Genomic DNA, 16,940 nt, shown 5'->3' on the forward strand with positions numbered 1-16,940 from the left:
AATGTTCCACATTCTACTCTTCCGTTTACTCTTGTTTAAGTTTCAAGGATAAAAATAAAACCTAGATGATATTCTATGGATAAAAATACAACCTAAACTATATCTTTTTCGTCCCTGAAATATGGTTTAGGTTTTATTTTCATCCCTAAAATATATATATTGTTACATGTTGACAAAAAAAAATTAGCAAAATGGGTAACACCTTAATTTTCAATGACGAAAATAGAAAATTCTAAAATTTCCAGACAAATATAGAACATGTAAGGATAAAAAGAATATTGTTTTCCGTTTTTATAAGGATGAGTTATTCTAGTAAACACTTGCAAAGTCCAAAAGACATGCCCATAATAAACACTAACAAATAGAGAGAACAGGTTACAGGGCCGTTTATGATGTAGCAAATAGTTTGGAGACCATTGTCTTGAGTGTTTTGCAATGTAAGGACTAGCACTGGAAGCCTGCAAGATTAGAAGTTCTGGTATCCATCCAAAGCAAGCTTCCTATAGTTGAAATTGATGAAAAAGATAAGCCCATGTGGATCCCTTCCAAGTCAGGTAATTATTCTAGTGCAGACACTGGATATGCTATCAGATTCCAACTTCCAGAGGACAGACGGTGGAAGATCATTTGGAAATACTGCATTTCCTGGACAGCATGTGTACAATGATGATGCATTGACTACTAAAGACAGATTACTCCAATGGGGAAACAGTGGTTTTACAGCATGTGCTTATTGTAGAAGTTTGGAAAGCAGGAATCATCTGTATTTTGAATGTGCATTCACAAAAAGATTATGGAAGGAGGCTATGAGATGCTGTCTGATAAGCAGGCTTGAACTGGACAAGAGAAATTTGTTGAATGGTTTTTAAAGATCTTGAAAGGGAAAAGCCGAAAAGCTGTTCTTTACAAGCTTGCTTGAGGAGCTACTCTGTATCCTGTTCGGTATCAAAGAAATGCAAGGACTCTGGTGGTCAAGTAAAATCACAGTTGATCTTTGGTTACGTTGCGTTTGGAAACTTGAATTTGAATTTGGATTAGGATTTCAAATCAAAAGATTTGGAATGCCTTGATTTCAAATCCATTGATTTTAGATGTCATTTCAAATCCAAGGATTTTAAAGGTTTAAAATCCTTGGTGGATTTGGTCAAATCCAACTCCTTGATCTTTCAAAACTATCCAAACAAAGTATTTGAATTTTAATCATTCAAATCCATATCCACATGCCCAAATTCTGCTATCAAGTTGGAAGTCAAAGCTCAAGTAAAAACAAGAGAGAACTTCAGCAATTTAGTCATGAATTGAGCCTTATGTTGTTAGCAGGATAGTCCTTTNTCTCTCTCTCTCTCTCTCTCTCTCTCTCTCTCTCTCTCTCTCTCTCTCTCTCTCTCTCTCTCTCTCTCTCTCTCTCTCTCTCTCTCAATTCTTCTCTTTCTTTTTTCCCCCACCTTCTTAGAAAAACAGAAGAAAAATTCCTTTGATTTCAAAGATTCTATCCCCAAAAAAAAAAAAAAAAAAACCACGTTAACTTAAATTAATGTTGAAACTAAAAAAATAAATAAAACTTATTTCCATTTATTAAAAAAAAAAAAAAACCCTTATCCTTATCAAAAAACTATAATTGAATCCCACATAGAATTATACAAATGATAAATATAATGTTTTTTACAAAAGAAATTTTTTTACAACAATTTCTTTAGATAACAATCACTTCATGTGAGGTCTGAATCATACAATAATACTTGTAAAATCTCTCACCCGAACTTATCTAATATTCCATTTCAATACGTTTTGAATGCAATTTGAGAAATTTGTGCATATATCAAACTGAGAGAGAAAAGAGATAAATCTAAGATTATCATTATTTTGAATAAATCAAGTATTTTAAAATTGAAAAAAGAGCAAACTTTATAAATGGAATGACGTTGAATGACTTTTTTTTTTTTTTGGATAACCACGTTGAATGACCTTGAATGACTTTTTTGCTTCACAAACATGTTGAATGACTTTGAATTAATCACAATGATGGGAAAGTGGTTCACAAAAACGTTGAAGTTATTTTATTTTATTTTTATTTTTTTAAAGGTTATCATTATTAAAAAAAGAAAAGAAAAAGCAAAACATAATTATATTGGCAAACCAAAGTAGTGTAAAATTCCTATTAAAAAAAAAAAAAAACTAAAAAAGAGTTTGTATTTGAGCGAAAAGTTTGTACTTAAAAAATAAATCCAATGTTAATCATTTAAAAAAAATAAAGCACTAATTCATTAAAGAAAAAAGAAAAGAAAAAAAGAAGCAAACGTTTGGAAACATGTTGGTGCAAACTATAGATAGAAATAGTCATTACCAGTATCCTTTCTCAAGTAGCCAGCTCAAGCACAAACCCTCCTTATTGAAATTTTTAAGTCAGCCACATATAATAAGCAAGCATCAAAACAACCTCAAATTCCTTTAAAAATCACATTCACCCACGAGTAAGTACTCCTCAAACTCTAAATACTTGACAGCCATGGCAGGTATGAACTCAAATAAAATCAATGATAAAGGAAAGAAAAAAAAGAAAGAAATAGGAACTTGCAAAAGATAGAATCTGAAAAGCTGTTGGAGCCTCTTACAATATCTATTTAAATTGTTTACAAACCAAATTTGAAAGTATAAGGAGCCTCTAACAAAGTCTGTTTAAATTGTTTAGAAACCAAATATGAAAGTAGAATAAGAAGAAAGAAAATGATGTAGAGCTAAACTAAATGTCTTCAATCTGAAGAAGAATTGAGAGAAATGGGCAAAGTGTATGTGAGTTTGTGGGTTCTAAAGTCTAGGAGTTTTGTAAGTGAGTATAATGAGGGTATTTTAGGCATTAAAATTGAGGAATCCAAACAGAGAAAGTCCTTTAAATTGTAGTATAGATAAAGTAAATAATAATAAGGCTGTGTTTGGCTCAATGTAAATTGTTTTCCAAGTGTAAAATATTTTCAGGTGAAAATATTTTTTAGAAAGGAAAACATTTTCAGGTGTTTGGTTACATTCCAAAAAATACTTTGGAAAATATTTTTTGGTGTTTAGTTGTATTCTTGAAAATGCTTTGAAAACACATTTTTATTAGGTTTCTCACATTTTCCCAAGATCCAAACAAATATTATTATAGAAAATCTCAATATATAAACACAAAAAGAAACAAAAATCAAAACACAAAAAATTTGCCCTTCCTCAGACAGGACACTAATAATTAGAGAGGTGGAGAGAGATAGCGTGAGAGGAAGAGATGGGTAATGGTGGTGGAAAGATCGTGAGAAACGATATTGAGCTTGGGGCTTTGGGCGATGAGATTAGTGGTTCGATCTAGAGGCGACAGTGACGGTGGGGGTGGGTGGCAGGTTGTAGATCGGTGACATGTAGTTGAAGATTCGGCCCTGATTGGTCAAAGGGAAAGAGAGAGAAAGAGGGAGGAAGAGAGACGATGAGAGGCGGAAGACAGAGGGATGGTGGACGGAGCTTGCATGGCAGTCCGATTCTTCTGGTGCTCTCTCTCTTTGGGTTGTTGAGTCGTAAGTAAGGCTAGAAATTCATTGAAGGTAAAATAACTATGTAATTAGCTTTAAAGAGTTAGGGACTCTATTTTACGTTTAACTGAAATTTTTTTTTCTTTTCAATTTGACCGTATTTTCATGTGTATCCAAACACCCTCAAAGGTGTAAAATGTTTTTCCAATTTCCTTTACAACCGAAACAAATGCAGCCTAAATCGAAGAGACGAAGGTGTAAAACTAAAGTAGAGGCAAGAAAATTTAATTTTGTAGTTACAGTAGGGACAAAAGAAATGAAAAGAGAAATGCGAGAGGTGCAGGGATCGATACCCCGCATCTCTACCACGATTTTTGTGATTAAAAATCAAAAGTCTGAGCGTAGCGGGAAATGAAATTTTCAACTCCTTTTGATATTTTTATTTTCTTCTAAAAGGAAAATAAATTATATCACACACTCTCTCTCTCCAAATACTCAGTCACAACTCAAAAGACAACGTTCCAATTATTACCATGAACTGAGTGAGTGAGAGAGATAGAGAGAGTGTAAGTGCTCTCCCAATTTCTTCTCACCCCAAAAATCACAATCACATGGCGAGGATTAAACACCCTGCTCATAAAAATCCAAATCGAAAAAAATTATCTGGTTCTCTCTCTCTCTCTCTCTCTCTTTCTACTATATATGTCAGTGTGTGTCAATTTCTTCTTAGGGTTTTGATTTGTTTTGTTTCAGATCGAAGCGGAGGAGGAGGGGCCTCAACATCTTCTCCAAGAACCGTAACTCTCTTTCCCTTAACTTCGCATTTTCCTTTCCTCTCAAAATGTTCTAACTTAAAATAAAATTTGTGTTCTTGTAGAAAGAAAGTTGAGCTGAGCGGTCACACACACTAGTTGAATTTTTTCTACATCTTTAATTATTTGAATATTTTCTTTCATCTGCTTTACCAAACAAACACTGCCTCCTTCCTTTGGCTACATTAGGGTTTCTAATTCTTTTTATTCCAATTTTTATATAGAAGTCTCCTAGTGGAAGGTCGAGCCAAACCAACAGGGAGAATCCAAAATGTAAGGTTGTTGGGTCACATCAAATCCGATAATTTTTAATCTGTTTATGTTGGCTTATTTAACCAACTTGTTTGATGATATTTTTTGTAGCTCCAGGAACTCAGAGGAAGAAGCGACGTTATAGGCCAGGAACAGTGGCCCTTCGTGAGATTCGCCACTTTCAGAAGACTTGGAATCTGGTCATTCCAGCTGCTCCTTTCATTAGAGTTGTGAGTTCATTCCTTTTTTTTTTTTTTTTTATTTTTTTATGCTTCAACATTACACGCATACAAGGATGAACGAACATTTGGATATTATGTGCTAGAAATATATATATTATATATATATATATATATATATATATATATATATACGTGTGTGTGTGTGTGTGTGTGTGTGTGTGTAGAGCTTCTGAGGACTATTGGTAAATGAAATAACTGGTAACGAAATTACTCAAGTAAGCATTGATTTTTGTGAAATTGGGTTTGCTTTTATGAATGCTCTTCAACTTATTGAAGTCACAAGGAGAGCTGGTTGTGTTCAGTTGGTGTTAGTGGTTCTTATGGTGTGAGCGTGTAGGAGGTTTATTTCAAAGAATGTGAAGCATTCACTTTTGTCATGATATGCGGTGTGCACAAGCCACTCTAAGTTGTATGAAACTGCAACTGATAAGCGGGCTACTATTGCTGAGAACGTGTAAAAGTGGAAGTTGTTATTCAAGAGAATAATGTATTTGTACACCTTTATTTTACTGGGTGGTGAAAATCCTTTGTGCAATTGTACTCTAGTTCTTTGTGTTGCTCCCAAATGATTGGCTAAAACCTCAATTTGCAACAAGTTGCTGTGTTAGGAATTTCAAAATTGTTGTATGCTCTCATAATCAAATTTGGACTGTTAGTTGTGTCAATTCTATGTTCACAAAAGCAGAAATTTTATTTTGGATACCCATTTGGGGGAACCCTGTTTTGTGTGTTCACTTTGACCATGCTATCTCCCACTTGGAGCAAAAGTGGGGGAAAAAAGAAAGAGAAGAATTGAGAGAGAGAGAGAGAGAGAGAGAGAGAGAGAGAGAGAGAGAGGTGGATAACTGGAAATTCTTTTAACTACATGGAAAAATCTCATTAAAAAATTAAAAATTAAAAATACATAGATGATGGGATAAGGATAAGTTTTTTTTTTTTTTAAATGGAAATAAGGGTTTTTTTTTTTAGTTTCAACTCTAATTCAACGTTAATCTAGGTTAACATGGTTTTCTTTGGATAGAATCATTGAAATCAAATGTATTTTTCTTTTGTTTTTCTAAGAAGGTGAGGAAAAAAGAGAGATTTTAGTTTTGGTTTCTATCTAGCAAAAGAGATTTAAAGAAAAAAAAGGGTAGGTTTGATAGAAGTTTAGTGGATTGAGGTTTTTATTTTTGTTTTTATTTATTTATTTTGAATAAATAGGGTTGTTTTGAATTTACGGGTAAGTGGGAGAGTGGTTCTATTTTGTAGGAAATTTAGTGGTTTAGCCGTTTAGTGTACTAAGTGGCTACATTCTTGGACTATCATAAACATATAACAAACAGTTATGTACATTTTTATTTCCATCAAAAATGTTATTCCATAAACTCCCATAAATAAATTAGAATTTTTTTCTTTAAAAAAATATAAGAAACAATTGAGGAAGGAGGTGTAAATAAAAATTTGGATAAATGAATCATTTCAAAATGAAGTATTCTTTTTATATTCTTTACTAAAAAAAAGAAGAAGAAATTTAGATATGCCCACAAATAACAGACTAAATTCAATACTAATAATAAAAGCTAATGTGGTGAATTATTTTACTATTTTACCTAATGTAAATATTTCAAGTTTCTACATTTATCCATCAACTTCTTCATAATAGATTTTGTAAATATTTTCACATGTAATTTGTAAATAGTTTTATAGTTACAATTTCATTATGCATTTTCAATTTATGTAAATTTATAAGATTTGCTTAGGGGATCTTTTTTTTCCTCCCTCTAAAGGTTAATACTAAATTATAGCATCATCTTCCAATCATTAAAACATTGATTTCTACATTAACAAAATTGCCAAAAATGGATGATAATTATGGAATACTAGCCTCTGAGTATGCGTGTGTGCATGTGCTCAGAGGCTCTTCTATTTTTTTGAATAAAAGTTAATAATTTGCATCAATTATAATTTTGGATTACTATATTTTCCAATCACAAAAAAAAAAAAAAAAAACACTAGGGGTGTGACCCATGCAAATTATTAACTTTTACCCAAAAAAATTGAAGAACCTCTGAGCATGCACTTATAAAGCTTCTCATATTTTAAAACATAATTTTCCTTTTAAAAAAAAACAAAAACAAAAGGTGCATTCTCAAAAGAGAAAACCAAAATAATTTAGAGGTGCTTTCCAATTAAACCTCACTTTTAAATTTTTCAAAACCAAATCCTATGCTTTCAATAACATTTTGATCAAACCATAAAATCCATTACAAATAGAGTTCTTGATGAAAAATACCTAAGCAAAACAATTTTGCATAGCTTGAAGTGAAATTGTTCATATACAATGGACATATATGTTGAAATAACCACACGACATCATTGTGTTTAGATCTCAAGTTATGGTTTGAATTGAAACATTTTTAAGAGTATAGTGTTTAGTTTTAAATTTTTGAAAATGTAGAATTTAATTTAAAACCATCATTAAATTATAGGGTTTAAAATATAATTTGTCCCTTTTTCTTAGGAAGGATGTACTCGATGCAAGTTGAATTAGAATGAGAAATAATTAACAATATATAAACTGTAAACTTTGATATATATATATATATATATTAAAAATAAAACTTAAAAATTGTCTATTTTTATGTAAGATGGTCCAACAATAACAAAAAAATGTTGGTGTTTGATGCTTGAGATTCAAGTGATAGTACAATGGTATTAGCATCTTTTGTGGTGCTCAATGTTTGGGACTCTAATCCAACCTCTCATCTCCCCCACTACTTAACTAATGTAGATGACTTTTTTTGTGCTCTTGGGCCAAGGTTTTTGCATTGAGTGTGGGAGTTAAGCCTGGTTCTTTTGGTGGGATTTCCCTAGAACTAGTCTACGCATAATGATTGTTAGTCCAAAAGTTTAATCAGCAATTGTAAATAGCTATGGTGGCAGACCTAATAATGTAAATGAAAAAGGAATCTTTGCAAAATTTAGACTAAACAGAGCCCGAACTCTAACTTACACAACCTTGTCACCTCTATAGGGCTGTAAAGTTATGTGATTTGGAAAGTAGGTCAAAATAACTACATTTTCTAATGAGAATATAGAGGGTTTGATTTTTTATGTGAGGGAGGGAAAAGGTTGCCCAGAGATGCACGTTATTTTTGTCGTATACACTACCATATTTTTCTCAAGTTTCACTTCCTCTTTCCTTTTTCTCTCTTATTTCACTCTTAGTTCCTTGTTCTGATCGCCTTGGTTACCTAGTCCCACTGTTTATGGGTAATGTTCGTATATATACCCAAGTCAAGTCTATGTGATTTCTCCCTTTTACCCTTGTTTTTACCAACTATTTTGTTTGCTGTAGACACCCAGCATGTTTAATGTGCCACCAACATCTGACAGTTGGCAGCTAGGTTCAATCCCACTACTCAACTCTACTATAAACCTCTTTGACTTTTTGGTAAAAGCCAGTCCACCATACACCATTACCTCTCTCCCTCTTCCCAGAATGGTGAAGCCCTTATTAATTCCTTTTGTCTTCACTCTCTAGCATGCATCAAACAATTCCTACCAGTTTCTTGCGAGATACCAAAACTAGGTCTTTCCCCCTCTGTAGACACTGCATTTTGTACCCCTTACGACTTAGGCCCTCATTCTCCAATGATGCTAGAATTCTAAAGCCCAAGGTTGGTTTAGGGCCCAATTAGATGAAAATTGACTTAAGGAAAGTTTTTATGGAAAAATATAACCTATTTTTGGAACATATAAACTACTTTTGGAAAAGAAAGGCCACGAAAACCCTAGGGTGTGAGTACGCATACATGCATATGTGTACGCATGCACATGCATGCTAGGGTTCTAGAAACTATGAAAGACAAGTTTTCTACATTTAAACTTGGTTTGAAATGAATCACACATCGTTTGAGAACCGCGCCAAACCCTTATTTTTTGACTATATAAAGCTAAAAAATGTACTTTTTTCAAAAAGGAGGAATTCCAGTGGTAAAACACACACAAGATTCACTAGAAAATAGTGAATTAAAGAGGAAGTTTTTCACAAAACATCCTCAGGTCAATTTTGTTTGATTAGGACATTTTTTAGTCTTGATCTTTGAGTTCTAAGTTTACTAATCTATCTTTGATTTGCTTGTGAATAGATTGACTGAGGGGAACGGTCAAAATCAAGCTCTAGAGAGTTCTAATATTGAGGTAAATTTCTAACTTTGGCTCTTCTTTTTTCTTTACTTTTCCTTTGATCTTGTGTTTATATATACGTTTTGATTGCTTTAATATGTTTGTTTAGCTTAGGTTTATTTTGTGTTTATGTTTGAAGCATGTTAGGTTGTTAGTTTTCTTCTTTTTGTTGTGTTTTCTTTGCTTTCTATTCTAGTTTTCTAGGCTTAGGGTTCAGGTTTGTATGTGTGTGCATGCAGCTTGTATGCATACATATACTTGTAGTATGCGTACGTATACAGCTGGGCAGTGTACGCATGCCTTATGTATGCGCATGCATACTCTTACCCAGAAACCCTAATTTTGTTTTTGTTTGTTTCCCTTTGTTTTATCCACCTGCTTTACCATTTGTTTAACTTTAGCCTTTATTTTGGTCTTTGTTTCTCTGTTTCATCTTGTTTTTTTTTTTGTTTTATCCTTCTGATTTTTTATTAGGGTTCTAAATTGTGTGAATACCATGAACATGCATTGATGTATAGGTGCTGTGATGCAGTGAGGTAAGTCATGCATTCACATGAACATGCATTGGATTTAAATGATAAGCATGATGTGATGAATGGACATGTGAAAGCTCGAAAATGTGTTGAAAACACAAGAGCTATTTAGACCCCCAAATCAAAGTTACGGCTTGGTTGATTTTAGAGTAACTTAATACTAAGTGCGGAATAATGTAAACACAAGCGTATTAGCAAGAGAACTACTCTAATCCATATTTAAAGCAACACATCAGTAAAAATGAAATGAACAAGAGTAGGGAAGAGAAATGCAAACACAGATAACACTGAAACGTTTTATTGAAGAGGAAACCGAAGAACTCGGCGAAAAACCTCTCTGCCACCCTCCTAGCGGAAATCGATCCACTAGACAATCAGTTGGGATATATAGGTGAGCAAGAGACCCTCCAAGCCTAATCTACCCTTTGTACCTAAGCCCTCCAAGCTCCTACTCCAACAAGGCTTCTCGAAACTGTGTCTTGTCTAGCTCTCCGGATCTTGCAACAAGCTCCGTGTTGCATTTGCCATCCTTGGCTTCTTCCAATGCTTCCCAGTAGCACCAAAACTTCACTTGACACTTTGAAAGGATGTGGTAAGTGTTTGGGCTATCAACCTCTCAATGGTATGAAAATGGAGAGGTAGGAGTTGAGGAAATTCTCAAAACAAATGTGTAGAGGATTGTGGGTATAACAATCTCTAACTCTTAAGGTGTTTGGTTAGGGTTTTCTCTCAAAAGCACTCCTCAACATTTGTGGGTAATGTGGGTATAAATAGTGTAGGCACAGAAAATGTGTATCAGACTGGATAGGCTGGCAAAACAGAATGTCTCGCGGGTGTCTTGTGGGAAGGCCTTACCCACGAGATACTTGCAAGACACAGCTATCTCCATGTGGCCTGACTCTTCACATTCCAACATGTGCAAGGCACATGAGATACTTCACGGGATGCTAAGTCGTGAGCTACCCGCAAAAACTTCTTCAATCTTCAAATGCTTAAGTCTTCACACCACTCTCTCTATCACACAACCCTGACAATGAAATCTCACAATAAATACAGGGTACAAATGATTGAATAAAATTACAATTAAATTTGGTACGGAATATAAACTAACAAAAACACATAGTTGTAAATAACAACTTTACAACATGAATATGCTTGGTTGAATACCATGTCTTTGATGTATAGATGTTATAATATGTTCATTTGTTTCTACCTTACGATGTTTCTGCCCTTGGATATGCTCTCTTAATGCCATGATAGATGAATGTTAGATTTGGGGATAATTATGCCATGTTGATTGCTTTAGATGCATGCTAGTGTGTATGTGAGTTAGAATAATGTGTTAAATATTCCTTTAATGAGATTAAGACTTGGAACACAATAAGTGGAAGCCGACCTTCTGGTTTGGTGGGTGTAGACACTGCATTTTGTACCTCTTATGACTCGGGCCCCCATTCCCCAATGATGGTAAAATTCTAAAGCCGAAGTTTGGTATAGGGCTTGATTAGATTATAAATTGACTTGAGGAAAGTTTTTATGGAAAATATAACTCTTTTATGAATAAAATAAAGCTATTTTTGGAAAATAAATGCCACGGAAACCCAAAAGCTGCGTACACAGGTTTAATATATGCGTATGGATACACAGGCCTGTGTACGCAGCTAGGGTTCTAGCTTCTCTCCGATATTTAGATTCGGCCATGATTGTTTAGTCTCACCAGGATTCAGATTCGACCACAACCATTTAATCCTAATAGCCTTTCTCTGAGATTCAGATTCGACCATGGCCGTTTAGTCTCACTAGGATTCAGATTCGGCCACGTCCGTTTAATCCTAACAACCTCTCTCTGAGATTCAAATTTGGCCACGACCATTTAATCTCACCAGGATTCAGATTCGACCATGACCGTTTAATCCTAATAGCCTCTCTTTGAGATATAGATTCAGCCACAACCGTTTAATCCTAATTGCCTCTCTTCGAGATTCAAATTCGGCCATGACCATTTAGTCTCACCAGGGTTTAGATTTGGACACGACCGTTTAATACTAAATGCCTCTCTTTGAGATTCAAATTCGGCCACGACCGTTTAGTCTCACCAAGGTTTAGATTTGGTCATGACCGTTTAATCCTAACAACCTCTCTCCAAGATTCAGATTCGACCACTACCGTTTAGTCCTATGTTTTCCAAAATTACCCTCACTCAAAATCGCACTGTTTTCACATTTTCAATCGTCTTAAAATTTTTCATCCTTATCATGCATAGTCTCTCATATTTACCTAGCTTTTTGTTTAATTTGGTTAGAGTTCCATGTGTTTTCATAGCATCCAACATATGTAAGTTTTCCAATGCTACTTAAACATGTGGACAAATCTATTTTTCCAACATCATCATGGCATAAATGATAAAGACATTAAAAAACATATATGCAAAAATACCAAAAAATAAAATAAGTGCTAGCATGCTTTCCTACTAACATACTTGCTAAAAAAAAGAAAAAAAAAAAAGAAAGTAGACATTGACCTCAAGTGCAGGACTAGAGACTGAAGTTATGGATTGAAGTTGAAAGCTGGACCGACTAGACCGCAACTTGCTCTAGAGTTTTTTTTTTTTTTTAAACTTTTTTAATTTTTAATTTTTATTTTGTTTTTTGGAAGTGAGAATTCAAAGATATGGAAATGAAATGGTGAAAATGAGGCTTTAGGGCCCATTTATAGAGCTTTTATAGCCTGGACTGCTTGGCGCAACTTGAAGGGCCACCGGGTCTACCTAGCACACCTACAAGGGCTACTAGTCAGTGTTGACCCGGTCAACATTGACCGATTGACCTTTGACCAAAAAAAAAAAAAAAAACCTAGAGTTTCTTGTCCATTGCTGAGGAAATTGTTACCAGATTAGTTGCAACAGCTCAACCATGTCAAGTAAAACCGATCTCAACCCATGAACAGTGCAGTTTCTGCATGCAATTTTGGGGCAACAAAATGTGGAATCACGTTCTTTATTCGACACCTCTCATTGCACTTGAGATGTTAGATAAAGAAGGGGCAGCTGTAGACATCGTATTGTGTCCACCCTCGATTTGTGTGCTGGACCCTGAAAATTTCAAAAATATTATCTTTTCTCCATGGGGCCGTGGAAACATCTAAAGTGACGTGGCGCAACCCGTTTGGGCATCAAAGCACTCGAAGTGCCATTTCAAGTCAAATTGACCAAAATGCCCCAGCCAACCCTAGGTTGATCGAAAGTCAAAGTTGGTCATAATCATCCCAAAATGATATTTTTCATGTTTCAACATCAAACCCGAGCTACTCAGATATTTTTGAAAATTTTGACCTAGTTTGACTTGAAGTTGACTCCCAAGGGCACTAGAAACCCTAATTTTGATTCGAAGATCAAAATGAGTTGGGACCAACGCCATTATAAATATTATCAAATTCCCTTTTCAACCATTATTTTTGGGTCGAAATTGGAGTTCAAACGGTTGAGATGTCCCAAAAACTGTAAAAAGCACGTTAGCACGCTTCTTGAGGCCATAACTCTTGACCTAACAGTTGGATTTTCAATTTCTATAGATTTCTGGAAACTAGACATTTATATCTTTCTAGGGTCACCAAGATTAGCTCAATCCGAGTCTGGGAAGGCCTTCAAATATGCGTTCGAAGTTAAATCGAGATATGGCCAAAATTGCTGACATCAACAAGGTGGCTGGCAGCTCTTAAAGGTGCGCTGGTAGCTGAAGGGTCACTTTTTCAATATAAATACCACCAGACCCCTTATTTTGTGTGTGTATATATATATATATATAACAATTTTCTGGACAGTTTTGGGCAGATTCTCTCTCTTCTCTCTCTTATTTCTCTCCTAAACACATCAAAACATATCAAAACACCTTTGAACACCAAAAATTCTCACATTTTCTCTACAATCTTCAAGGTAGTGTTCTTGCACCTAATCTTTTTCTCCTTGGTTCCATACCTTAGATTTGGGGTTAGGGGTGTGAATCTAGCTTTTTAGCGACAATCCACACCCTTTTTCCTTTCTTGCTCTTCCTAACTTCTTTTTGCTTAATAAAATGTTCTACTTGCTTTTCCTAGCATGTTTTTATAGCTTTCCTAGGATGTCCACTTGCTTTTTGCCATGATTTATCGCTTTTATGTTATTGGCCTAGCCTTCTTGGGTTAGGATATGTCTACTTTAAATGTTTGTGCTTAGATCCACATGTTTTTTGGCTCCTTTTCATGTTTGTGCTTAGATCCACATGTTTTTAGGCCTTTTTTCATGTTTATGCTTAAATCCACATGTTTTTAGGCTTCTTGCCATGTTTATGCTTAGATTTATGTTCATATGCTTAGATCTACATGCCTTTTGTGTTCTTTGCCTTGTTTGTGCTTAGAGAGTTAGTGTTTAGATCTATGTTCATGTGCTTAGATCTATGTGTTTACGTGCTCCGTGCCATGCTTGTGTGCTTGGATCTATGTTGGTTGCTATGTCATGTGCTAATTTAGCTCTTTTGTCCCTTGTTATCACTCTTTCTTGCTTTTTAGCCCTTCCAGTGGGGTGTAGATTTAGATCCTGTGGTCTAGGCCTACATTCGTACAACTAGGCCTATATTAAAGGGTTTAGATCTTTTCCTTTATGCATATACATGTTTCCTTGCTTGCTTTTATGCTTTATATAAATGTGTTAGGCTCTCAAGATCTAGGCTTTGTTATGTGCTTTGTGCCCTTTGTGGGTTTGTGCTTAGGTGGCTACATCCGACCCTCTTAGGGTTTGTTTGGATGTGACCACCTATGCGATACACCTTCGTGGTGTCATTGTGCCAGATTCACACCTTTCTCCACCCCATGTGATGTTGATATGCTTGCCTTGCTTGCTTTGTGCCACCCATTTGGCTTTCTTTGCTTTTATGCTTTCTTGTTGCACACTTGCCTACATGTTCATGCATGAGTCTATGTGTCATCCATACTTCAGTCCAATGGAGCTACGGACACTCGATCCAAACCTACATTTTTCTCCTATGACACTTCCTTTTGTTTGATAACATGTTTGTTTACCTCTTCATGTGTTTCACATGTTTGGTTGCCCCCGTTTGGCATCTTTTCCTAGCTTGTCTTTAGCATGCTTTTCCTTTTGTTTGTTTCTTTGCTTGTTTGCTGGCTTGTTTCTTTTTGTCTTTGCATGTACACATATGGAGTGAGGATGCTTGGAGCAATAGGTGTGACCTCCTAGGCGCAAGCAAAAAGGGCAAGGATGCAAGGAAGAAGATGCAAGCCCACAAAGGGCAATGATCAGTAGATTATGTGGCCTAGCCCCTCTAGAGTAGTCTTCTCTTTCCCCTCTCTTTAAGCCTTTTCTCTAGAGCACGTATTAGGGTCCCCATCCATATACCCCCTTTTATTTTCCTACTCCTTGCTTAGGCCGTGTTCCACGGGTATGGTAATGTCTGTTTACCTTTCCTATACCTTGTTGAGCCATATCCTTGGAACGTTGGCAATGTCTAGTTTATTTTCTTGCTCTATGTGATAGCATTGTGCATGATGCATGAATATATATATATATATATATCTACCTACGTGTGTGTGGGTGATTGTGCACTTTGTGATGTAAAAATACATGTTTGTATCGCTATAAAACAAACACAACGGAAAATTAACGGATCTACTTCATTTGCAATTGATAACATATGCTATGTAAGTTTCAGAATATAAGAACAATAGAGTGTACCTTGAAGCGGTGAAATTCAAAGCCAAAAGATTAGAAGCACTTGGGAACACTTTTAATCTTCACTCCAATTCCACTTGATGCCCAAGAAGTGTGGTCTCTCAATCAGTTATATGTGTATGTTCAAGAGAGAATTAGAGAGTGTCCAACATTCACATTCTTACCATTTCATGTTCTTACTAAAAATTCTATATGTTTCTCTGCTTATAACTGATTATCTAATTGGGCTAGCCTTTTGGGCCTTTTGGGCTTTTCCAATTGGGCTTTAGTATATGACTTGGAGTGGGACCAAAAGGGAACAAATAAGAGACTAGCTCCAACTGGACTAGGTTTATTGACCCTTTTTACTTTCTTTCCTTTTTTTCTTCATTTATTTGATTCTGCTGGGTGTAGACACCTCATTTTGTACCCGGTTAATAACCTTTAATCGCTGGTCCAAGTGGTGAGCTTGATATGTCTACAAATGGTAATTGAAATTATCTTGATAGTTTGGAAGTAATCACAACTCAGAAGTGCTTAAATTGCTTTGAAAACAATGGTGAAAAATGACCTTTGCTAACTGTTTTGAACATAATTTTGAAACATAGAGAATATTTAAGTGACGTTTGTTTCATTGGAAAGTAGAAATCTTGGGCTTCAATTTGAATATAAATTTTGCATGATTTGGATTTATATTGAGTGAGTTATGAACGTTTGAAGTTGGACCAACAGTGTAGTCAAAATTAGGGTTCTTGGGAAGCATACGTACGTATGGGGGTAAGGGTGTGTACACAGACTTGACCCTATGTACGCAGCCTTGTTTTCAGTTTTAGAGGCCCAAAAACTTACTCTTTAATGTGGGCTGGACCCTAGACCCTTGGGGATGTCTAAAGGCCTTTAAAAAGCTCCGAAAACCCTAGTTTTAATATATAAATATAACCTTATGCCTCCAAACTCAAACCCTAGCTAGAGAGAGAGTATTTTCACCACCTTTCTTCCAAGAGCACTTCTTCCACCTTGAATCTTCTATAACCCTAGCACTACACACGATTTTGTCTCTAAAAAAACCTCTCTATATTTCTCAATAAAGCTTTAGAGAGAGAGAGAGAGAGAGTGTGTGTGTGTGTGTGTCTATGAACTCCATGGTGAATCTTTTTTCTTATTTATATATTTACACAGCCACATTTTTTATCCATAAATCCTCTCTCTCTCTCTAAGACTTATTTTCATAAAGAAATCATTTTCCAATTTTTTTTCAAAAGAGCTTTTCAAGAACATCTTCATATTGAGTTGCGACTAACAAAGAACTGTTGCGTTCTTTGATTCCCTTGATATCTCATTGATTGTTGTTGTGTATGCACTAAGGGGCCGGTTAAATATCTACCAAGTTGTGATCCATAAGAAATGTGAGTTTCTCTCCATGGCTCTTCCTTAATTTGGATTTTTTATAACTTGTGTTCTTGTTGTTCTTAAATTGATTTATGTGTTATGCATGCTTAGAAATATGATTTGAATTGTTTGATTTTGATTTGGTATGTCTCACCATGTTTTGATTGAGGAGTTGAATTAATATATGAATATGTGAATCTATTTAAACATGTGAAATCTTTCTGGATTTATGTTTCTGAGTGAACATGCGCACAGATGCTAAAGGTGCGTACATATGCTCAGAAAGATGTGTACGCATCCTTTTCCATGCATACGCAGGATGCATACGTATGTTGACCTAGAAAAAT

At 35.1% G+C, this 16,940-nt stretch overlaps 1 non-coding gene across 1 annotated transcript; it reads left to right on the forward strand.

Moving 5' to 3' along the window:
• Positions 1-3,825: 3,825 nt before the first annotated feature.
• LOC112036503 (uncharacterized) lies at positions 3,826-4,859 on the forward strand. The gene is made up of 4 exons (XR_010627297.1): positions 3,826-4,163; positions 4,251-4,294; positions 4,534-4,582; positions 4,673-4,859. It is a non-coding gene; the product is annotated as an uncharacterized LOC112036503 (transcript).
• Positions 4,860-16,940: the final 12,081 nt, after the last annotated feature.

This window comes from Quercus suber, unplaced genomic scaffold (assembly GCF_002906115.3).
Source record: "Quercus suber isolate HL8 unplaced genomic scaffold, Cork oak 2.0 scaffold_27, whole genome shotgun sequence".
NCBI classification, from domain to species: Eukaryota; Viridiplantae; Streptophyta; class Magnoliopsida; order Fagales; family Fagaceae; genus Quercus; species Quercus suber.